We start from the raw sequence: 25,023 nt of genomic DNA, 5'->3' as shown, positions 1-25,023 counted from the left end.
AAGGCGCACTGGAGTATAAGGCGCAGGATCAAATGCAGTACCTAAAAATGACCAGCAGGTGGCAGACCTGTGCACAGTTCAAACCAGCTACACTTCCCGGGAAACTTGTCTTCAGCGTGTCAGAGAGCTCCGATCTCAGAGGTATGGGCTTCTGGGGGTTAATGCAGGGTGATGCGGCAGGGGTTAAGCGGTCTCCCTCTGCCCCTTCTCCTTCCCTCCTCAGCCAGGGTGTTATTCCTGTGGGGTTCCCTGTGGCTCCTTCTCTTTCCCCTGTTACAGGGCTGGCAGGTATGGGGGATTGGTTACTGATGATGATGATTGCCTCGTGGTCGGCACTATGGCAGCTCCGGTCTCTCCGTGCTAGGGGAGGGCAGGATGGGCACAATGTTAGTTGTGGTGCCAGGGCACTTTAGGAGCTATGGACTCTAGATACTGTGTGGGAAGGTGTAGGAAATTTCTGGGGATGGAGCTTTTAAACACTGGTAAATGTACAGTACATCTTGTCTGTAGTACATTTCTGTATAAGTTCATATATAAGGCGCACCGGCCTATAAGGCGCACCTTTGATTTCTGAGAAAATTAAAGGATTTTGGTGCGCCTTATAGAAAAATACGGTACCTTTAAAAAGTGAGCTGCTGCTGGAGATATGGAAAAAACACATTGAAAAAACTTGCAAGGATCCACTTAGTCATAGAAGTAATTGAGGATCTGCAATATCTGTAGACTCGGTCAAAATCAATAAAGGTCCACCCTAATTGTTGCATATGTTATTTCATGTGTATTGCAGGGTGGCCTTCTAGCCAATTTTAAAGATGGCTGGTTGCCAATCAGGTGCAGTGGTGAATTTTTGCCTCAGAATAATAATCTTTACCCCTTTGATTTAAACATCAAATTTCTGACATGGTGTTGTAAATTGTGCTCACAATTTGGACTAAATTGGGGCACTCCAGGTTTTTGGTATAGACTCCACTGAAATGGAATTACCAGGGGTTGATCGTCATACTAAGTGTCAGGGCCCCCGGGAGCTGGAGGGGCCCACTGGGGGGGGGGTGAAAAAAAGAAATTCGGCCCCTGGATCAATTGTAACAGTGTCGCTTTAAGACACTGGTACAAATGATACCATCTTGTGTACTTTTCCTCTATACTGCGCTCGTTGGGGGCAGTGTGCCTTATGGGGAAGCGGGGCAGTGTGTCTTATGGAAAAGGGGGGCAGTGTGCCTTATGGGGAAAGGAGGGAGGGGCAGTGTGGCTGCGGGGGGCGGTGTGGCTACAGGGGGTAGTGTAGCTGCATAGGGGACTGCAAGGGGGGCAGTGTTATCACCAACATGGCCACCACTGAAAACTACAAGTCCCATGATGCTTTAGTTCTCAATAACTCCTCCTCCTCGGCTCCCAGTGATGATGTAACAGACTTTCTTGCTCTGTTACCATATTAATGATGTGTAACTGCCATCCTTGTACATCACCACAACACTGACTATACTGGATGCACTGCAACCAACTGACTACAGCCAGACTTAGCGGTGATCACATGACCTGTACTGGCAGCTGCAGAATATGCGACAAGGACATATTTATATATAAAATATGCTGATTCCTGGAATACCCCTTTAGTGTCTTAAAAGCTACCCAGCATTGTTAATCTAATATATAAAGCTGAGTGTATGTGTTTGTATGTATGCATGTCTGTTAAAGGTATTTGCACTGTTGGTCCCTTGCAAATTTTGCACAGCCACTCCCTGTGACTCAGGGGACATCATAGAGTCAGACATTTTCAAGCTGTGCTTTCCAAAATACACTTATTAACCACCATGTATAGGAGCCATTGTCTGCTGTGGCAGTAAGCAACCAATCCCAGCTCAGCTTCTATTTTTTCCACAGGTCATTAATATGAATTCTGAGCTTTGATTGGTTACTATAGGCAATGAGTAAACAACAGCTTATGTGTCAAGATAGAGACAGAGTGAGAGACAGAGAGAGAGAGAGAGAAAGACAAATAGAGAGACAGACAGAAAGAGAGATAGATACATCTAGTGGAAGAGAAAGATCTAGAGAGAGAGATAGATGGCTAGATAGAAAATATTTTTTGTTAACCCATTCTATTTTTTTATAGCTAAGAGCAGTTATTTACTATCCTAGGCACCGCCGGGAGCTACAGATAGTGGTTAATAAAGATGGATTCTGCTGTTAACTTTCCTTTAAGTTTGCTTCTTCTTCTTTGCTGGGGAAGAATACTTGAGCATGAGCATGTCTCACTGCCCCAGCAGTCATGTGCAGGTAGAAGCCCTGGCTAATGTAATAACCAAGCACCTCCACTTATCTCTCCTCAGCTTTCCCTACACTTGTGTATAAACAAATAATCCACACAGACACAAACTTCAGCCCCCCTCCCCCCATCACCTCACACAAGGAAGTGGCAGGAGACACTCTCCAAGTCTTCAAGCTCTGCCCTCATGTGCTGTGCCCTCATGTGCTGTTCTGGAGGGTTACTTACTTAGATAGATAGATAGATAGATAGATAGATAGATAGATAGATAGATAGATAGATAGATACATAGATACATAGATAGATATGAGAGATAGGATATACACAGATACATATGAGATAGATATGAGCAGATAGATTGGAGATAGATATGAGATAGATATAGACACATACATAGATAGATAGATATGATATGGATAGGATATACATAGATGGCTAGGAGATAGAAAGATATTAGATATGGGCTAAATAGATAGATAATAGATAGATAGCTAAATGAGGACAGAGAGGCAAAATACTTTGAGGAATAATTCCCAGGGACACCTGGATCAGAATTATGTATTTTAGGTTTTTTTTTCTCAGAATGACGGTTACACTTTAAGTATCTAGAGATGAAAGGAAACCTACCACTTAAAAGTGGTAGTTCTAAGACACAGATACATGGCACCAGCTCAGGGTGAGCTGGTGCCAGAGCTTATTTTCATTAATAAAATAAACCCCTGAGCTGGTGCCATTTATCTGTGTCTTAGAACTACCACCTTTAAGTGGTATGTTTCCTTTAAAGAGTGAGAAGGCGTTTTTTTTTTTGTTTTTTTTTTAAAGTTTTCTTGTATTTCATGTGTATTTTTAAAGATTTGGACAAAAATTTTACATTTTGTACTAATAAAAAAAATCACCAACATAATAATAATGTAATCATCTGTAATTGTCTGTAAAAAAAGCTAAATAAAAACAAAAATATAAAAAAAAATGTGTTTTCTTTGTATTTACCCTGTGATAGTATGATAGACCTTTATCAATTTTTATAATTACATTTTACAAATGTGCTATTTAATTGAAAACTATTTTAATATGTTTCCCAGCAATTTTTATGTTGTTCAGGAAGATTTATATGTTTGTTTTAATCATTTCATTAGTTGGTAAGTGACTCATTCATCACTTTGCAGAAGCCTTTTTGGTCAATGTATAATCTACATATCACAAATGAAAAGTGGATGCACTGTCCTAGAGGAAACATACTAGGTGGAACAGGATGATTATTATCTATATACAGGCAGTCCCCGCGTTACATACAAGATAGGTTTTGTTGGTTTGTTCTGAAGTTAAAGGGAACCTACCACCACAAATCTACCTATATAGGTAGATCGGGTGGTAGGTGGATCAATAGGACGTGAGGATAGCCCTTTTAAGGGCTAATCCTCACGTCCCCGCACTGTTTTGTGAACTTATATAAAAGGTTTATGCTAATTTTGTTATGCGGCTACTGGGGCGTGGAGTAGCCACAGCTGTGGTTACACGGCGCTACTACTCCACGCCCCAGTAGCCACTTTACCCCTCCTACCCATGATCTTGGGCGCGCAAGATCCTGCGATCCTGCCGTCTGTGCAGGCCCTTAAAAGGGCTATCCTCACGTCCTATTGATCCACCTACCACCTTTATAGGTAGATTCGTGGTGGTAGGTTCCCTTTAAATTTGTATGTAAGTCTGAACTGTACACTTTATTATTGTAACCCCAGCCACATTTTTTTGGTCACTGTGACAAATTTATTTTAAAAATGATTAACAATAAAGCTTCATTGTAGACACACGAGATAACTTCCATAGCTGATTATTGTAGCCTAAAGTACAGTAAATTAGCAACACCCAGAGGTCCGTTTGTAACTAGGGGTCATCTGTAAGTCGGGTGTTCTTAAGTAGGGGACCGTCTGTGTTCATATTTATGTACAGTAGCCATGTCCATGTAGCTTCAGGTGCTGATCACAGTTTGATTTCTATTTCTCAAGATGCTATAAAGGAAAAGAAAGTCTACAATGTGATCAGCTGCAAAAGGCAACATTTTTGGGGGCTGTCAAACTACTCCTAAACACTACAACATCAAAATCTTTTAGTGATTGCCTAATTTTAAAGACCAATACTACATTTCCAATGATTTTTTAAATTCTCCAATGATTAAATTAAAAAAAAATCTCCTGAAAACAACTGTGGGTGTTGACTGTTGAAAAGCCACTGGGGGAGATTTATCATAAGTCTCTTGGAGCAGAACTGTTCTAGTTGCCCATGACAACCAATCAGAGCTCAGCTGTTTATAAAATTACAGCTGAGCTCTGATTGGTTTCCATGGGCAACTAGAACAGTTTTACCTCAGAAACTTGATGATAAATCTCCCTTACTGTGTTGCAGCCACACAATGCATCTGCACTAACCACGTTATTTCAGTTTGGCTGTAATAAGTACAGTGTCAGGGGTGGCTTTGTCTACAGGTATCAAAGTTTTCTATTTTGAGTAAAGTGGGGACACCTTTAACATAGGATATAGGCCAAGTGACAAATGAGAATGGCATTTCACTCTGTATATAATTGCTTCATTCCTTGTGATTTTTAAAGTACAACACTTTCTAATTATTTCTAATTACTTGTAATTTACTTTCTAATTAGCCCGGCATGTTTCTTATGAAAGATATTTAGAAAACAGTAAGCTGCTTGTTATAATAAACTTCCTAAATCTGGCACAATTAAAAGTTTTCGAGTTAACAGTGATATGATGTAACCAAATGTAAATTACTGTTATTTAAAAACAGGAAATATTTGTAGAAAGTCTGTTTTTGCAAGTACTGTCCTAGGAACATTTTGACAGCAGTTTTCCTGTGATTATCCTACAAGTCTATAAAAAGATTGTATTTCATCATTATTTCCACAATGAGACATTTTGAGAGGAGCTCGGTGCAGATAGTTGACAAGTTTTATGTAAAATAAACAGAAGTTTCATATGATATCTTGTTCGGGCTTGTTTTAGTGACTGACACTATAAATAAATAATATTGTAATGTGTTTTATTTTCGGAGAAGACATGACGTGTATTTTTCAAATTCATTTTAGATCATAATATATATTTGGTATTCCAGTTTTTTAACTGCATACCTGACATTTATAAAAATTGCTAAAACAAAGGAGAAAATGCCAAAAACTAATTGTGAAATTGTGAAATAAGGGTGATGGTATGGAATAAAAATATAACCATAACTTATCCATTAGACTAAAAGGCACTGTATCAACACGTCTCTGCAATAATGATATTACATCCATCTTTCACATTGCAACTGCAGACAATAATTGATGGAAAGCTGCCTGCTTTAGGACAGCAGGTAGGCGGCACGGTGGCTGAGTGAGTAGCACTTCTGCCTTGCAGCACTGGGGTCCTGGGTTCGAATCCCACCCAGGTCAACATCTGCAAAAGAGTTTGATTGTTCTCTCCGTGTTTGCGTGGGTTTCCTCCGGGTACTCCGGTTTCCTCCCACACTTCAAAAACATACTGTTAGGTTGTTTAGATTGTGAGCCCCATGGGGACAGGGACCAATTTGACATGCTTGTGCAGCGCTGCGCTATATAAATAAAGAATTATTAATTATTATTACATTATAGAACTAGCAGAGGAGGATCAAAGGCCCCTATATGCATTAATGACCTGCAGAGTTTATCACGTATTCAGGGTATTCTGTACTACATATTAATATTGTACTAGTATAGTACTTGTATTTCGGTGTGCAGCAAGCAGTGTTTGGAGAGCATTGATGTGCTGAGCCCTCTGCATACAGAAAGGGTGTTAGCTGCCATATTGCAGCAAACACCCACCATTAACACATGTGATTGGTGCTGGCACCAATTGCAGGTGTTAACCATGTCAAAGCTGACAAAGTTAGGTCAACAAGGAGGAATGATCCATCACCATTACAGCCTGGGGTCATATTATTTCTGCAGCTCTGTTGCAATGTGTCAGTGGCTTGACCCTGCCTTTTCAGCGCTGCCCATAAATTTCAATAGGATTGAGAACAGGGCGTTGTGATGGCTACTCCAAAAATTTGCTTTGTTGTCCTTATGTCACTTTGTAACAAGTTTGGCAGTGGATTTGGGTCATTGTCTGTTTGGAAGACCCATTTACACACAACCTTTAACTTTCTGGCTGATGTCATAAGATGTTACTTCAGTATTGTTATATAATGTTCTTTCCTCATGATGCATCTATTTTGTGAAGTGCACCAGTCCCTCCTGTAGCAGAATAATCCTACAACATGATGCTACCGCTTCCATGTTTCACAATTGGGAATTGTTCTCAGGCCAAAATTCACACACAGATGTGTCTCTAAATGTCTCAAATGTTGCCAAAAATCAGAAGCTTCTAAAACGTGACATCATCATATGGGCTGTTCAAATTTTGGAGCCAATCTCCAAAAAAGTTTTCAAGTTTATTAGTTATTAATAACCAACATGTTTTAAGTGGCTAAACCGTTCTTAATCATGGTCCATGATTAAGAAAGGTTTAGCCATTTGAAACGCATTGGTTATTCCTGGAATTGCACTGTGGATTTATAAAAATATGATCTAATAAACTTTATTTTCAATGAGTATTGCACGTCTCCACAGGTTTCTGACAAGAATAGGTCACCATTCAGACCAACTCCATCGCGTTTCCTAATCCTCCTTCATTGCCATTTCTCTTTAAGACAATTTCACTATGCCCCGGAAGAAGATGTGTAGGCGAAACCCAGGGTCGGGTGGACATGTGTGACTGACGTCCTGCTATTGTCTAGATATGGCCATTTTTACAAATATTTTGTGAATATATTTTTAAATAAAATTTTAAACTGCAAAGAATATACTACACTATCCGTACGTGTATTCCTTCTAGTGAAATTGTCTTAAAGAGAGATGGCAATGAAGGAGGATTAGGAAACGCGATGGAGTTGGTCTGAATGGTGACCTATTCTTGTCAGAAATCTGTGGAGATGTGCAATACTCATTGAAAAGGATCGATGCATCAAGCAATATACTTTGTTGAATTCATAAAGCATTTATACAGGATTGTCGGAGCTCCGGTCAGAGTAATTTCTCTCTTTCTTTTGTGCTATGTGTTGTTTGCCTGTGTAGTATGTAGAGGGCGCCAGATTCATGAATTTCTGGTGCCTGTTCTTCATTTTTATTGGTGCACCATTAACAAGGGGCATGTGACACATTTCTGTTGGAAATGTCATGTTAAGGCTACATTAAGGCTATATTCATACCGTAGTATGGCGGGCATATATCGGCGCTGCGGAGAGGAGCAGGGGATGAGCGCAGATCACCCCCGCCCCTCTCCATAGGCATTTACAGCACATGGAGCCATATCACGTAGAATGATAGGACATGTCCTATCTTTCTACGGCTACAGAGCGGTACGGTGCTGCCCATAGAAGTGTATGGGGGCCGTATATCAGCCATATATACGTCGGCCGTATATACATCCCCCATACGTGTGTGTGAATGCAGCCTAAATTTGGCGCACAGTCTGACTGAGCACTGGAGCGCGCATTGCAGTGATAAAATTTGTGAATGAAGAATAGTGCAGCCATGACACAAAAGGGTCAGATGAGACAAATATGTGGAGCGGACACTTCTTAATTACCTGTGCAAGCAGTTTGCACCTGAAAGAATGTGCAAAGTCCGCCAATAAACGGTGCAGGGACTTTAGTAAATATGCCCCACTATGTACTGAATGGTGGCAGCGCTGGTGTGCAGTACATCTATTGCTGCTATAAAAAATGTGCAGTATTTTCACCGCCAGTATATTTTTATGTGTGCAGGATATTCAATTCTGGTATATGGTTTGGTGTTTATATAGACTTGATTGGGGGCGGTGTTGGGGGTTTAGGCTTTAATTCAACGCTTATTTGGGTGCCTACTGGATTCCTCTTATGCCACTTAGCAACCATGAGGTCATGTAGCTCCAGGTTAACAGTTTCCTTATGTCTTTTTAAAGTTTCTCTTATAAGCAAATGTTTCCTATGACCTAATGAGTATTTTGTTATTTTATATTTTGCAAAAATTCTAAAATATGCCCCAATCACTTCATACAAAATGAGATCTGTAAAAAATACTGTAGAAAAGATTTGGCTTTTTCCATGGCAGGTTTTATCAACCCAATATTAATAAATACTAACGCAAAAATAAAGTAAGTGAAGCATAAAGCTATAACCTATGTGTTTTAAAATTGAACTGTTAATCTTTCTCTTGCCAGAGTGATTTACTCCGGGATAAAGATTTATGCTCTGAAATTAATGCGGTACAGATGCGCTTTCAAATTGCACAGAGATGAGACAGCTATAAACTCCAAATATGCCAAAATGCTTCACTGTATGGATAGGATGCCACAAACAATTCAAGTAATGTAAAAATATAGTAGCAAAATAATGATATTCTCTAATACGAAGCAACAGAACCAAACCGGTAACAATACAATAATAAAGCCTTAGGATCCCCTTCCTGTCATTGGATTGTAAAGGTGCACAAAATCTCACTGGAGCTGCAAGAATTAATTGAAAATCATTTTATCTTTCTTCCTATTGAGAAATGTGTGTCTCTGTGCGATTCTGTAAATGACAAGCCATCACCTTTCCTTGTCAGGCAGATTATCACCTGTGAATAATGTGCACCTACATTCACTGATGGATCATGCAAAAAGGAGACTGTGACAGAACCAATGAAAAGTGTAAGAAAGGAGTTCTAGGGTACAAAAATGTATTCTCTCCCTGCACATCACTGACTAAATATAGCAAGAGGTAGACACTTGGCAGCAGCATGAACATCGAATGGAGAATTCACTAAATATAATTTATACATAATCTGCCTACCTGATATTATTCACTTCATCGGGTAACTTAACCATATAATAACAATGTAGCTAGCAGTTAATATAGCAAGTATTTGTCTCTGCACAGAATTAATCATACTTCGTTACTTCAGAAGTGAAATGACATTTTCACCAGGATGACTAATTCTTCTTTTTTTCATCAAAGTTTTGCAGTTTACCACTTTTCTTTCCTTAAAGAATCCTATCTCCATACAGAGTAGGAGTTAACTCGTATCTGTCAAATGCCATGTATGACAGCCTACTGGTGCTAAGTCCAAACTATAATTCTAAAGTGGAGGAAAATGGAGGACCGGGGGGGCACAAGGAAGTAAGTGCTTTTTTGTTTTATTCAGAGCCACTGTATATTTTTTAAATGTATACAAGGGGCACCATTCCTTGTCCTTTTAATACAGGTGCGTTGAGTAAGGATATATAAAAAATCTAAATATATATATTCATTCAATTCAGGGCTACTATATATATATATAATATAGTTAATTATCAGAGAATGATATATCAGATGTAGTGTGAGGGGTATAGTCAGTGGTTAGTTGTTGTATGAGGGGGTATATATGTGGGGGGCATGGCGTGATGGTATATATGTATGTAGGGAGCACAGTGTGGTTGGTTGTGGTGTGAGTGGTATATATAATATATGTGGGGGGCACAGAGTGGTCATTTGTGGTACAAAGGGTACATATGACACATGCAGAAGGCAAAGCATGGTCAATTGCGGTGTGAATAGTATATTCGATAAATTCAGCAGATCAATTGTGTGCAAATATTATTTTGGAGCACAGAGTTTGATATAGTTGGCATACAGAGGACATTATACTGTAAACTGTAAAATGTTATTTTTAGGGGTGCAGTGTGGCAATGTGCTACAAAAATCTAAAGACTCTGAAGACTCTGAAGTGCATTCTATGTGCATAAGTCACTGCCAAGAGAAGTTATCATTTAATTCCAGAAAAAAACATTGATGTGACCTGTAAGTTATGTATTTCTGACCCTCAACACCCTCTTTTAGAACCACAAAATGGCATTTGAATATTCCATTCGCCATAGACATAAAGATGCTCAGCTCATTGGAAAGTTATTTCTGTAAGAGCAGTAACGTAAGTAGCAGACAGAAACCTGTTACGCCTACACATAAAGGTAAGATAAAAACAATTTGAAGGGTAAAAAAATATGTTTTTTTTCCTACAGATGAGGTCAAGAGACTGACTAAGTCCTTAGATGATAGATTGTTGGAGAATTCTCTATCCAACAGTTATTTAGTGTCTGGGACTATTAACAATTGTATCCCAGGATAATAATATCAATGACTTCACCAATCATTGTTCAGCAGCTGAAAGTGGAAAGAAAGAAAATGGCTCCGTTTTCAGTGTAGTGGCTAAACTACTACAAATGAATGGGAGCTGACCTGTAGCAACCTATTTTGACTACTGGAAAGAAAATGGAGATGTTTATTCCTATTATTTTTCTGTTTAATATCTGCTCAATGGGCCTCCTTGTTGTTGAACCTCCACTGATCTGATACCAACAAAAAATTCTATGGATTTCCTATCAATATTTTAGTCCACAAAGCACATTTTAATGTACTGTACTTATCAAAGACCATTGTTAAACTATAATACAATTGTATGTAACTTGTAATTTTTTTCTTAAAATATAAATGAATTTGATTTATGAAACTTGTCATATTCTAATAAACTAAATGTTCTTCCAACTAAAGTTGGATTCCTTTTTATGAACATTTGTTTCCCAGCATGAAGAATGGAGTTTAATGATTGGTTTCTCATATCCACTCCTTAAGAACAGCAGAAGGTGATGTGCTTCATATTTAGTTATGATCCAGAGTAACAAATCAATTCAAATGTTTATTACATGGAAAGTCTATCAAAAGTCATGCAGCTAAAGAAGATGAGAAAATCTGGTCTCAGAGAAGGGAGATTTGCAGTGTCACATTTACTTCTTCTCGCACCACCACGTATGTATATAGTAATCACTGCTCCACTCAAATGATACTTCATCCTTTTTTACATTTCAGGGCTTGACAAAGATAAAAACTTGCAACAGCTTATGAATTGCAACAAGTTTCAAACACACAATGTATCCTTCAGCATGGCTATCAGAAAAATATACATCCTTGGATCCACTACCGTGAGAACCATGCCTGGTCAGTTTAAACAAAGCAAAAACCCAAAGTGGATTCCTTGTGCGTACTGTCCAGGGAAAATCCGGAGTGTATTCCCTGTGCATTGTATATAAGAAATAAACAAAGCTTGCTGGCTACAGAAACTTTAAAGGGCCAGCACATCCTTAATTTGTCTTACTTATTCACTGCTTGTCACAGGAAAGGAAAGGAAGGGTTCAGGGTCTCTTTGGGAAAAGTCTGGAACGAGTCTGGGAATCCTCTGGACCACCGCGGGAGTTGGCACTAGCCGAAACCTGCGACCGAAGTCTAAGTGGCACCTGGTCTTCTCAGAGCCGAGGTGGGAGTGCGGGAAACAGGCCGTGCCAGGGATGCCCACAGGAGTACAGCGCTGGAAGGAACCCTGGAACATTTTGCTGTAGGAAAATGGAGGAATACTGGAAACACAGAGACACGGAGCAATGCTGGAGACACAGAAGCATAGGAATTCCAAAGACACAGGAGCATAGGGACGCTGGAGACACAGGAGCATAGGAACGCTGGAGAAACAGGAACGTAGGAATGCTGGATAATGGCTTTCTCTTCAACAGGAACAGCTTTGGGAAGCTTGGTTAGGAAACCATGGAAGCTCCTTGGGGAAGATACAGCAGGGAATGGAGGGAGCCACTGGATTATATAGTAACCCGGAAATGACCAGCGCCAATCAGGAGGACACTGGCCCTTTAAGTCCCGGAGAGCTGGCCCGTGCGCCCGAGGAGCTGGGATGGGTGTACCGGCGATCCGCGACAAGGATCGTGGGTGCATCTGTGACACTGCTGACTGGCCTCTTGTGCTCATTGTGGGAAGAGTGACTGATGTTCCCATTGTGATCAGAAGTGTGATCAGAGTGGAAGTCAACAGAGTCCTTTCCCTCAATAGTTCAAGATAAAGATATCTGTTTATAGAGATAGGCAAGTTTGCTCCAAGTTCATGCCTTATCCTTCCTCCTTGTATCACACAGGATTTCTCCAGTGCTGCCCACATTCTGTGGATCTGACTGCCCAACACCAGAAGACTTGATCATAACCAGTTTACAAAATGCCTTTAAGGCCTTTCTTCATGGAGCCCTATGTTGCATTATTTTATTTCTTCCACAACCCGTAGTTAATGTTTGAGGCAGAGTACCTGTTTGTGGATATTGGTACTCCTCACTCTGCTCTCCTTTCCACATTGGGTTAATTCTGCTTACAGGTTCCCTTAAGATTTGCCATTAGTTAAAGTATGGCTGTCCCATACCCTGTTAGGAAATCTGATTGCAATTGTTTAGTTAATATCCCTAGTCATCACTTGAGAGAATGGTAGTTAGCGCTACATATAAACTCTTCTTCTTTCTGGAGGAGAACTAATTTGTATGATTCCATACAGTGACTAGATCTCCTCAATGAGAATCAGTCTAAGCTCCCATACCCCCTCTATTCCAGGCCAGGTAGCTTTAAACATATTTAGGAGCATATATGTTTTTGAACCACAACTTATCTGTCAACATTTTTTTTTTGCAAAATTATCTGTATTTTTTTTTAAATAATAACCAACATGGCCCACCCCACCCCAGGCTACATTCGTGACCTATACTTGTGCTATATTTCAATGTATGACTGCATTTAATCTCATATTAATCCCTATTCAGATGTAATTATTTTATTGCTATTCTTATCATTTTCCTCAGACTCATTTCTGTTCTTTCTTTTGTTAAACTGCCTTTATGTTCAGCTATTACAATGTGACATACAAGGAGAGACTGTCAATTACTAAATGTTATTCTTTTGTCACATATAAATGATGGAAGACTTAGGCTTTCAGAAATAGCAATAAAAGAGATCTCAAACATTTCCCCACTCAACCATATCTGACAAGTCTTTATTTTTTCTAGAAGTACATGTCATCTTGCTATAGTTTCAGCAGCACCAGTGAATTGAATAAAACTTAGCTATATTAACGTCCCTGATCAAGGGCTGCCTAATGCTGTCTTATTTATAGGAAATTTCTATTCCATTCCGCCTCCTCATTGGGTTTTAGATAAACAATGTGTGCAGTGGGCTGAGGAGAAACACAAAGAATCATGAACAATATGTGGATCCAGTAAAAGAATTTAACAGATCAATGCAACATGACCCAGCTTTTCTGTACTTGAAACTCTGATCTTTGTGGTTACAGGGGCAAACAATAAAGATAATTCTAAAAACAGAACACTACCAAGTACTGAATGGCAATATTGATTCAAATAAGTCATAAAAAGCACAAAAGCAGTAATAGATTGAAGTTACTGTATTTACGGTAAGACACAGCTCTTGCCTTGTGCTCACGTCCTAGTATGTGACATTGAACAATAATAAAAAAGTCTGGAATAAAAAGCAGGTCAGATGCCAAATACAAATTGTTATTGGTTGCTATGCTATGGATTATCTATGTCTGTAACTTATATAACATTCCAAAACTTTTTTTTTGTTAAAGATAAAGGGTTACTGTATGTAGAGTTTAGGGAGAAACATCCACTAAGAGATAGCAATCAGTTGGATTCGGCACCATTTATTCCCCCATCATACACAGGCAAGTTTTCAGCTGTTAATTGCCCTTTTTTTGTCTAATGTCAGTGGTTTAAACATGGCACATGCAGGTGGCAAAGTCTTCCGGCAGTTGCGTAATTTGAAGCTGATTGTCCCCAGCAAAAAGTCTGTGCCAGACTCTTGACTATAACCTATAATTTATAGTACTAATCTTCTCATTTGGAAAAGTGACACCCTATGGGCCCCATTTAACATTTGGGGCCAGTGCAACTGCGCCCTCTGCACCCTGTCAAGTGATGCCCTTGGGCACCAATTATTCTTTATAAAAATGAAAGTAAATCAACAGCTCACTTGTGCTCTCCCCAGATGGCGCTATATATAGTAAATATGCAAGGAATCATCCAAGATTCTACTCCCAGAAGCTGTTACTTCAGTTGTCCTGGGAATTGGTTTATAACCCCCTCTCCCCCCTCCCCCGTGGCCCTATAGAACACAGATCAGATTTAAAGGACACCTGTCATCAGGTCTGTGTCACTAGTCCTGTCACCTCTACCTGTTGGAGCAGCTCACAAGGATCCATCCCAGCCTTTATCTAGTTATTTCATACATCATTCATTGTAAAATCATCTATTCTTTATCATATAAATGAGGCTGGTCACATGGTCAGAGGCAGTGATGTCACCCCTGTTACCCCTCCCCTCTCCTCCCCTGCTCATGTCTGTGTGTAATGTATAGTAAAGCATGGCTAGTGTGTGCTGCATCCTCCTAATATACAGGTGAGAGACACAGACATCAGCTACTGACAATCTGACATGTTCTGCTGTAACATGGCTGCCTGGAGCTGCTGTATCTCTCCTAAACACACACACATGCACACACATGCTGCAGGGGGCACCAGCACCAGGAAGCACATCATTATACAGCCTCACATCGTTATACAGGCTGTCAGTCATGCACTGGGGGTGTGTCTGTGCCTCCCACTCATGAATAGAGTGGACAGCTTGAATATGCTAATGCTTCATTGGACACTTCACAGGTCATTTGCATACAGCTTTAGGACCTCATTGCTTAGGTTTACAGGCATGTAGAGGGACAATGAAGGGATAGAGGCAATGCTCTCTAATGGCAGTTTATGAAAATATATTTAGTTTAGGGGGGTTATTTTGCATGACGGGTTCTCTTTAACTTAAAAGCTCCTATCTCATCTTTTAAATTAAAATTAAAAAATTGTTTACATTTCCAAATGCCATCTACCCCTCTCAAAGCTCTGGAATGAATGACAGTATTAACTATCAGGCATTTTTAAAGATTGGTCTGAACCAAATCAGATAAGATAACAAGATAAGAAAAGATAAAATTGTAGATTTGTACTTAATTTATGAACCAATGATTTGGAAATCTCTAAACATAAAAAAATACCAGTGACCGAATACTGATATACAAAGGAAACAAATTGTGCAATTTTTTTAACGCATGATGAATGGCGTATAGATTTTCAGCTAAGAGAACATTTCCTATTTAAAACCCCAATTCTTATGTAATTAACAAAATAGGCTACTCAAGTATCGGTCAACCCAAGTATAGGCCCCTAATTTCTCCACAGAAAGCTCGGAAAACTTATTGACTTAAGTATAAGTCTAGGGTGGAAAATGCATTGGTAACAGCCTCCCTTAGTAATAAAATGCCCAGCAGCCTCCCCTAGTGATGAAATGCCCTGTGCAGCCAAACCTCAGTAAAGAAATGTACTGCAGCCACCAGATAATGTAATGCCCTGCACCCCCCCCCCCCCCGATAATGTAATGCCCTGCCTCCGTTGTTCCGCACATCTCCTCTTCTTTCTCTTCTTCACTGGTAACAGAGCAGGCAGAGACGAATCCATGCTCGCTGCTTGCCGATGCACAGTATGATAATAATAATTATAAAAATTCCTTTATTTGTATAGCACACACAGAGTGTAGCACTACACAGAGCTTGCCAAATTGGTACCTGTCCCCAATGGGGCTCACAATCTAATCAACCTATTAGTATGTTTTGGAGTGTGGGAGGAAACCGTAGGACCTGGAGGAAACCCACGCAAACACCGAGAGAACTCTTTGCAGATGTTGACCTTTGGACTTGAACCCAGGTTCCCAGTGCTGCAAGGCTATAGTGCTAACCACTAAGCCACCGTGCCACCCAAGTATGAAGTCCTCTCCTCTCCGCTCTGTTACCAGTGAAAGAAATAGAAAGAAGAGGAGCCGCACAGAGCAATGGGGAGCATCAGAAGGTGAGGATGTAAGTTTTTGTTTTTATTTACTTGTGTATAAGCCAAGGTAATATTTGGATGTATAAATACTGTAGTTAACTAATATTGATTTTTTTTAACTGAGCTAAGTATTTGGCTCGTTTTTACAGCATTCATTTTATTACCTCTCATTTTTATCAAAAGATGAAGTTTTTTTTCCATTTTTATCAATAAATCTAAAATGTCACCCATTATGTGGGCCTAGCTTACAACATTCTGTAATTCACTAACTCAGCAATGATCCCATGACTAGATTGGCAAGAAGAACTATCCTATTATTTATAAATCACTGTGGAATACAGAACATTTTTTTGGATGACGATAAACATCCATCACATCATTATCTGTGATGCATCACTCTAGAGCAACAACCATTATTTCCATTGGGGAAAAGCCCAAAAACAATTATTTTTTTGTATTGTGCATGTCATTAAAAGATGCAGTCTAATTACAATTTGTATCACAGCTTTCATTTTTCAATATTTTCTGATGTTTCATATGACATTTAGTAAAGCTACAAGGAATGATTGGAAGAGCAAACCATTATTTTTCACTGTTTTTACATATACAGTTAAGTAAAGGCCAAAGAAAAGCCACTCATTTCTACAATTTAAAAAAAGCTTTCGACAAATAATCATTGCTGGTCTGCACTACAAGCTCCAGTGTGATAAATAAAGTATTAAATAAATAAATTCATAAATTAAAAAAATATATATATTTACCTGTCATTCTGAAAGTTATGTCTGAACCACAGTCAGGGACTTTACCAGTAGCCAAGTGGCCCATAGACCCAACTTTCAGCTACTACAGGCTTAAAACAAAATCACAATGGGGCACATTTACTAAGGGCTTTGTGCAGTTTTCTGACGGACTTTGCATGCTTTTTTCTAGCATAAACTGCTTGTACAGGTATTTAAGAAGTGTCTGCACCACAAATGTGTTGCACACGACCCTTTTGTAGCACGGCTGCCACCATGCGGCACAAGTTATGGGGCGTTCCGGCACTCAGTCGGACCGTGAGCCAGATTTAAAATCTGCCGCATCTGGAGGTTCTGTGCCTGGAATGGAGCCCCCTTCACGGCTGCGTTAAATGTCGAAGCAGCATGGGTGACAAGCTCCCCCCCCTCAAATGATTCAAAGAACCTTGGAGTGGTAAGATTGGGACCGGAGCTCTTGCCTCAGGGTCCTTGAGGACCCGTTGGAACTCCTGCTCCATAAAAATCTTGTTCAAAGCCGTCTACGGTCTCCCAGCGGATAGATGGGGTCATAGTGGTTAAGGTATTCCCTAGATGTGGGGTAAGGCAGGGTAGGAGTTGAACTAGATTATCTAGATTATAGTAATGCTCATAGATGGGGGGCATAGTGGTTAAGGTATTCCCTAGATGTGGGGTAAAAGAAGGGTAGGAGTTAACCTAGATTATCTAGATTATAGTGATACTCATAGAAGGTGTGAAACTCCTTTATATATCAGAGAGGGGACATACCTTTCCTTTAGTGGGTGAATTAATAGAGAAAATGTGCATGGGAGAAGCCCAGGGGTGAAGGTTCTTGCGAACTAGGAATCACATTTGTCACCATATTTGTAAAAGCTCTTTCACATGCGATTGTGGATGCACTGCGAATTTTGAACAAAGATGGATAAAAATTTTTGCTAGGTGGTAAAGAGGGATTTTTTGTTGATGTCCTGCAGATGTCCCAGCTCTGCAAAGAGAGCTGTGGGTTTATGGGTTCCTCTTTACATCATATTTCAAGGCTTCACATTGAGGGTATGTTCACACATTCAGTTTTTCTGATGTAGCTTTGGATGTCCAAACCAGGAGTGGACTTAAAAATGAGCAGAAATAGTGGATCTGAACTATGTTATCTAACCCATTATGATCCACACCTGCTTTTAGCTCTGAAAACTGCACCAGAAAAACTGAACGTAGGAATGCACCCTGATGCTTGGAGTTTGAGTGATCAACCATCTGCTGTGTGGGAATGAGTGGATGGCTGGATTTATAGCAGAAACAGAAATGGGATCGTTAAGGAGGTTGTTGTTTAGTCTCCAAGAGAAGAGGTGGCAGGGTTAGGCAGCAAACAAAAGGGCGTGATCCGACCAGAAGGGACCCATCCAATGAGCAACGAGGTTCCAAATCTAATAAATGATGGAAGATACGGAGATGGTCTAGTCTGTGAAAGCTATTAAGAGCAGTTGAGCAAAATGTGTTGTCTTTCTCCATCCGTCTACTAATTGTAAGTGTCTCAGGTATCTCCTCATCCTACGCAGCTGAACAGCATAAAGACAGTGGAATTACCAGTTGTGGAGTCTTGTAGTGGGTCGAATCTGGGAGACCTCTAGGAGACCTCCTCAAATTCTGCAAGTTCCTGCAGTACATGAATGTTGTGTACCTGCCCCTATTTCGAGTACAGTACAAAACAGTTACTTATAATCAGTCAAAACCAGATGTCACAGTGCATCTTAGCACATGGATAATGTACACTTTTATTGGGTAGCTCTTGAGTAATCCAAAACATAAAAAAAACGAATGCCGCTTTGAAGCGACTCAGTTCTGTAGTAAAATGTGTTTGAGATTAGGGATGAGCAGATCCCATGTGGTTCAGGTTCAGCAGATTCTGCTAACCTTGAAAAAAGGTTTGTCTCAGTTACCCGAACCCAAACGTTCGTAGTTGCTGGGGGTGGCAATTAAATCTGGTGCAATGCGCTGACATAGAAATGTCGCAGGGACCTAAGCCTGAACCCTGGCATTTAAAGGGTTAACACCCATGACTGGCTACCTAATAATGAATTTTACTTGAAATTACTACAGATAGTATCACATAGTCGCTTGCATTTCCAAATGTAACCGTTACATGGGCAATGTGCAGTCTCTTTCTTTACAAACTAAGCTGCATTTTTATTGAATTTTATTAGAAAAAAGTTCACAACACTCTCCCCACACAATATCAAAAATCATCTGAAATGATGATTACTCTTTAACCACATAAAATTCATTTGAAAGTACAAAATTTGCCATCCAACTTCTTGCTTTGTATTTTTGGAATTGGACTAACTCCTCATAGTTTTTAACTACACTTACCGTAATCCACTACATCCCACCTGAGCTTCAGTTAAGACAAAACAAAAGTAGATGAGACAGAGACTGGACTGTGTTTATCTCCTCGTCAATAGTTGTAATAGAAAGAAATGTTCTTCTGATAAACTTCTCATTTCTGTATTGTACCTCCTGTATAGTATCGAACAAATAGAAAAATATGGTCATATTTGTAAAAGTGCTTTCATCTTGTAAGTTACCGTGAAATCATCTGAAAAGGACAAGAGTGTTTCTTTAGAACTGAAATGGTGAAACAAATGAATCTTTTTCCGAGTTACTCAAGCAGGGCAAAAATTAATTTACCACCCTAGAGTTTTAAAGGTCAATGCAAAACTATTCTATCTGAAGAAATAGACAGAAAATAAAACTCATCATCTCAGTGGTATATAATTAAAAGGGAATACATTTCAGTATAATGAATATTATTATTGTACTGTGAGTACTCTTAGGTGTAAAATCAGAGGAACACTTGACATGAATTATCCGGCTTTAGTGCTAAAGGACACAATTCCTTAAAGGAAGCCTGTCACCAGAAAATGGCCCAATAAACCACTACCAATATGTTGTCAAGCAGCTTTACAACTTATAGATATTGGGGCTCATTTACCAAGGGTAGAGCTCGCACTTTTGTCTGACTGGGCACTGTTTTGGGGGCTAAAATGGCTTGCACAGGTATTTAATAAGCATGTGCGCTGGGATTGTGGAGCACGCAACCCTTATTGTGGCGCAGCTGCGCTGGCCTCCATGCAGCACAAATTGGGGGGCGGACCGTCGTATGGCCCAACTGATTCGGACTGAGCGTGGGATTTAACTTTCAAATTATGTTGCAAGCCCAAACACTTAGCTGCACCACTAAAAAGATCGTGAACTCTGTCGATCCTGAGTGGGGAAGTGACACATTCAGGACTTCGGGCACACAATCTTAGTGAATTGTGGCACAGTGCATTATAGACAGACAATCTGGTAAGTAAATGTGCCCCAATGTTTCTTTCATAGTACAATTTCGTGGCCTCATCCAGAGAATCAACTTTGAAGTAAGAAATGCAATGTTTATATAAAGTCAAGGAGGAGGTATATTTAACAGAGAGGTCCGCTGTCCATGGCTCAGAACAACCCCTTCACTTTAAATGATGGTCCTGCATCCAGAGACATCACTAACCACATCTTCTGAAGTCTGATGCATGTATCCAATCAGGCAGCAGAGACAGGGAGAACTTTACTTCAGTGTTTAACTCTCCATCTCCCTGACTTTATGCAAACAATTTACAGTACAGACCAAAAGTTTGGACACATTTTCTTATTCAAAGAGTTTTCTGTATTTTCATAACTATAAAAATTGTAGATTCACACTGAAGGAATCAACAGTATGAATTATCACATTGGAATTATATACTTAACAAAAAAGTGTGAAACAACTGAAAATATATCTTATATTCTAGGTTCCTTTTTCTTTGATTACTGCTTTGCACACTCTTGGCATTCTCATGATGAGCTTCAAGAGGTAGTCACCAGGAAAGGTTTCACATCACAGGTGTAATAGGTTTAAAGGTTTTAAGGTGTAAAGGTGTAAAGGTTTTCATTTCACATCAGGGGTAATAAGTGGGATTTCTTGTCTTATAAATGGGGTTGGAACCATCAGTTGTGTTTTGCAGAAGTCAGATGGATACACAGCTGATAGTCCTACTGAATAGACTATTAGAATTTGTATTATGGCTAGAAAAAAGCAGTTAAGTAAAGAAAAACGAGTTGCCATCATTACTTTAAGAAATAAAGGTCAGTCATTCTAAAAAAATGGGAAAAGCTTTGAAAGTGTCCACAAGTGCATTTGCAAAAACCATCAAGCGCAAAGAAACGGGCCCACATGAGGACCGCCCCAGGAAATGAAGACCAAGAGTCACCTCTGCTGCGGAGAGTAAGTTCATCCAAGTCACCAGCCTCAGAAATCGCAGGTTAACAGCAGCTCAGATTAGAGACCAGGTCACTGCCGCACAGAGGTCTAGCAGCCACATCTCAACAGCCAACGACTGGTAAGAGGAGACTGTGTGCAGCAGCCTTCATGGTAACGTAGCTGCTAGAAAACCACTGCTGGTCTGTTAAAGGGAACCTGTCACCAGCGACCTCATTTTCACTAAAGACTGTAAAAGCCCATGACACCTGCAGTGCAATCTGCCTTTATGCCTATTCTAAGTAAGCATTTCAAAAAACAACATGTGACTCGTCTGTGTTACTCACTCCTCAGATATTAGCCCCCACCTTTGTGCTCCTGTACAGCTCCACCTCATGTTCCTTCTCAGAGGTCACAGCCTGGTTAGCCTGACATAAGTGGAGGAGGGACAAGCTGCACAGGAGCACAAAGATGGAGGGAGCCTGCAGCTCAGACAAGTCACATGTTGTTTTTTTAAATGCATCCAAACCAAAGCCCAGCCCCTGTGACTACCCCTGGATTTTGTCAGGATGCAAGAGTAAGTTATAACACACAATTTTATTGTAATGCAAATGCTTAGAAAAGACAGAGAGGCTTTTTTGCACTGCAGTTGTCATGGGCTTTTACAATCTGACTTCAGTGAAAGTGAGATCCCTGGTGACAGGTTCCCTTTAAGAGATACATGATAAATGATAACACTAGAAATACACAACAATTAATCAATTAGCCTATTTTGTATTAAGAAAGTCATGATTTGGGCATGTAACTTGGTACAAATGTGTTGTTTTTTTTATAAATGTATTGCTTTATAACCTAAAACATAATAGCATCATCATTGTATTACAGTATAAGTATTTCTCTATCTATTTTCGGAGGCTCCTGAGTGTAAAACAACTTCCAGCTCTTAGCACCTAACCTTTACCACATTAGCGAGTACCTTGAGGGTGACCAGTCATGCATGGTCTGTTTGAGAGCCTTTGCACAGTCTCATTGTTTTGCAGTGAGTCAGATAAAACCCGAAGACATATCATCTTTCTTACATATCATTTGGATCGTTGAACCTTGACAGTTTCCCTTCATTAAATAGTCCTTCATACCCAAATAGCAATAGACTAAAACAAACATGGAACTAGTGCAGTTTGTTGTGTTCTTGTTATTAATATTTTTAAATATTAAGTCATTAATTGAAGGACATCTACATTTTACTGATGGTAAAATTGTCCTACTAAGAAGATCCTGAGGAACTATGCTCTTCAGGACCTCTTTTATTATAAGTATATACGCCTCAATATAGTGTTGTGAAAATTATGCTAATCTGTCTGGGGCTCTCCGGCTACATCACCAGAGCTCAGCACCTCAGAGAGCCTCGTCTTATAATTTATTTCCTCCCTGTATGATACAAGTCCTGCCTAGTCCCTGACGTCATCTGCTCTATGCACTGTGGCCGGGCGAGACTCGTGTCGTAATGGGGGAGTAAATAAATCATAACACAAGGTGACCTGACAGGGTGACGTAGCCGGATTGCCCAAGACTGATTTGAATAATTCTCAGAACTCTACGTTGCCGCAATCATGGTGTTTTAATAAAAGAAATCCTGAGGAGCATAGTTCCTTCATTGTAGGACACATCTACCATCAGTAAACTGATGGAAGAAGTCATTTAAAGAAGGCCGCCATAAGAGGTTATGTAACAATGTATATAAGAGTCTGCATGTACCTGATCTAGAACACTCTGCAACCAGTGTAAAGATAATTTATAAAGTTTCATGCACATGACCGTGGCTAACTCACCCCTTAATCTACTATTGGGCACATTCACAGTGTGGTGAGGCATGATAAGGCATTGTGCCTACCGTACTGGTAATGTGCCAACTGCCCACACCACAAAAGATAGGGCCGGTCCTATTTCTGCATCAGCAGACACTTCCTATAAGTCTCAACCAGGCCACAAGCAACAGCACACAACATGTTGCATGGGGCGCACAATGCACACATGGTCGTGTGCCGTGATGTATATTTGCAGGTACGTCAGTTTTATGTCATTAGTGCCACATATTCAACTTTATTCCAGTTGTTTCATGTAAATTCAAACAGATTTATAATATGCAAGGTTTCAAAAAAGTCCTATCCTGGTGTAGGATACTCGTACTTGGGGGGCTAGTTTGTGATTATTGTGTGACTTATTGACTGAAAAGTTGCATATCCACCTCATAAGCCAAAGCCATCTAAGCCACTTTAACAAATCTCAGGTGTAAAAGAGCTCTAAAGTCATTATAAAATTTAGAGTTATCTCCCCAAAGTATAAGAAACTTTGCATAAAGCAGTAGTCAAGTACGTGTACATGAAGAATTGCCATTTCTGGCCACTGTATTATAAAGTGTAATATATAACATTTTTTACAAACGATTTTTGCAAACTATGTTGAAAAACTAGTGACAATTTAAAGCACTTACAGCTGTAGATTTTTTTTGCAGGCCCTAAAGGACATGTAGAGTGAAGTGGGGGTGTGCTTGGTTGGCTTTACTAAATGATTGTGCAGGTGCCGGAGATGTGGAGAAGGCTACTTTCAGTGCACTGGGGAGAAGGAGGGGTGAGCGATGCCACTCTCCAAAGTGATGCACGGTGCATGGCCATAAACAGGGCATGCTATTTTTCTTTTGGTGGTGGTGGTGGTCGGGGGTTATAAAAGTTTTTATTTAAACAATCAACATTACAAGATAAACAAGTACAAGAAGCCCCAGTACCTAAAGTTACCAGTCTCCAGTTGAAATTTTGAAACATAAGTCCATTGTACACAAAGATTAAATTGGTTTGGTCATGAAAGAAGATTCTCAAATTTCAATCCCCATGTTAACATAAGAAAGATAATTTTTAACCCCTTACTTTACAATTTTACTCAGTTTTATTGCTGTTTTAGCTCCTATCACTTTCTAGGCTGGTCAGTGTAAAATCCCAGAGTGAGGTGCAGGGCCTCTGTAGCAGACACATTATCCATCTAGTGCTGTATGGGGATAATGTGTTTACATAATCAGGGTTCAAGGTTTATATACACTTTTATTTCAGTGACCTACAGCGGGAAAGTAAGTAAATGAGCCCCAATGTGACACATTTACTTACCTGTCTAAGGAGTTCACCCGAAGTGCATTGTTAAAACGATAATGCACTTTGGAGCGATTCACTAAAATCGTGCGCCTGATACCCTGCATCGGTCACTTCCCCGCTCAACTACTACTAAATACCTGTCCCAGCCGTGCAATTCCCGAAAACCCCGGGAAGTCTGATGGAAATGCAATCCGCGTACCCTTAGTAAATAAGACCCAATGTGTCATTTTGTTATCTTGAGTACATCTAAGCTAAACTTGCATTCGCAGGAATACCCCTTTAATCTGCAATTTGTCTACACGTATTGATCTGAATTTAACAAATAAGGTAATGGGGGGAGTGAACAAAATGGAGGGGGGAGGAAAGGGTGGTTGCAGATGTCAAACTAGTTACAGCGCTATTATGAGCATGCTCTATTTTGTCACTGCGTATGGTAGGGGATGGGACGTACATGTATGGGATATACGTCCCCACACAGCAAGTGTGAAAGGGGCCAAAGGGCATGGATGATATAGAGAGATTTGGGGCACTAATCCACTAGTTTATAAGGGCCTGTGGATGGTGTACTGTCCCAAATGCCCTGGTGGGTTCCCTTGAAGGTTGGCATTGTCTAGGACCCAACAGTCCACTAGGGAAAATGGTATTTGCTATTCTTATACAATCCCTGTCTGTCCTGCCAAATTACACCACCTCTGACTTGCTCAATCTGTGTTCAAACACTTTAAGAATATGAAATTCATAAAAATCTATAGCCCCATAAATACCTCCAAATGGAG

At 40.0% G+C, this 25,023-nt stretch overlaps 1 long non-coding RNA gene across 1 annotated transcript in view; it reads right to left on the bottom strand.

The window, feature by feature from the left end:
• Window positions 1–18,442: 18,442 nt before the first annotated feature.
• The window catches only part of LOC140120615 (uncharacterized), a 43,779-nt gene continuing 37,198 nt past the window's right edge, over window positions 18,443–25,023 (bottom strand). The window contains exon 3 of the long non-coding RNA XR_011853907.1: window positions 18,443–18,524. This is a non-coding gene — a long non-coding RNA (uncharacterized lncRNA). The remainder of the gene's footprint in view (window positions 18,525–25,023) is intronic.

The sequence above is a fragment of the Engystomops pustulosus genome, chromosome 3, assembly GCF_040894005.1.
Source record: "Engystomops pustulosus chromosome 3, aEngPut4.maternal, whole genome shotgun sequence".
NCBI lineage: Eukaryota > Metazoa > Chordata > Amphibia > Anura > Leptodactylidae > Engystomops > Engystomops pustulosus.
This window is presented reverse-complemented; position numbering and strand designations above follow the sequence as displayed.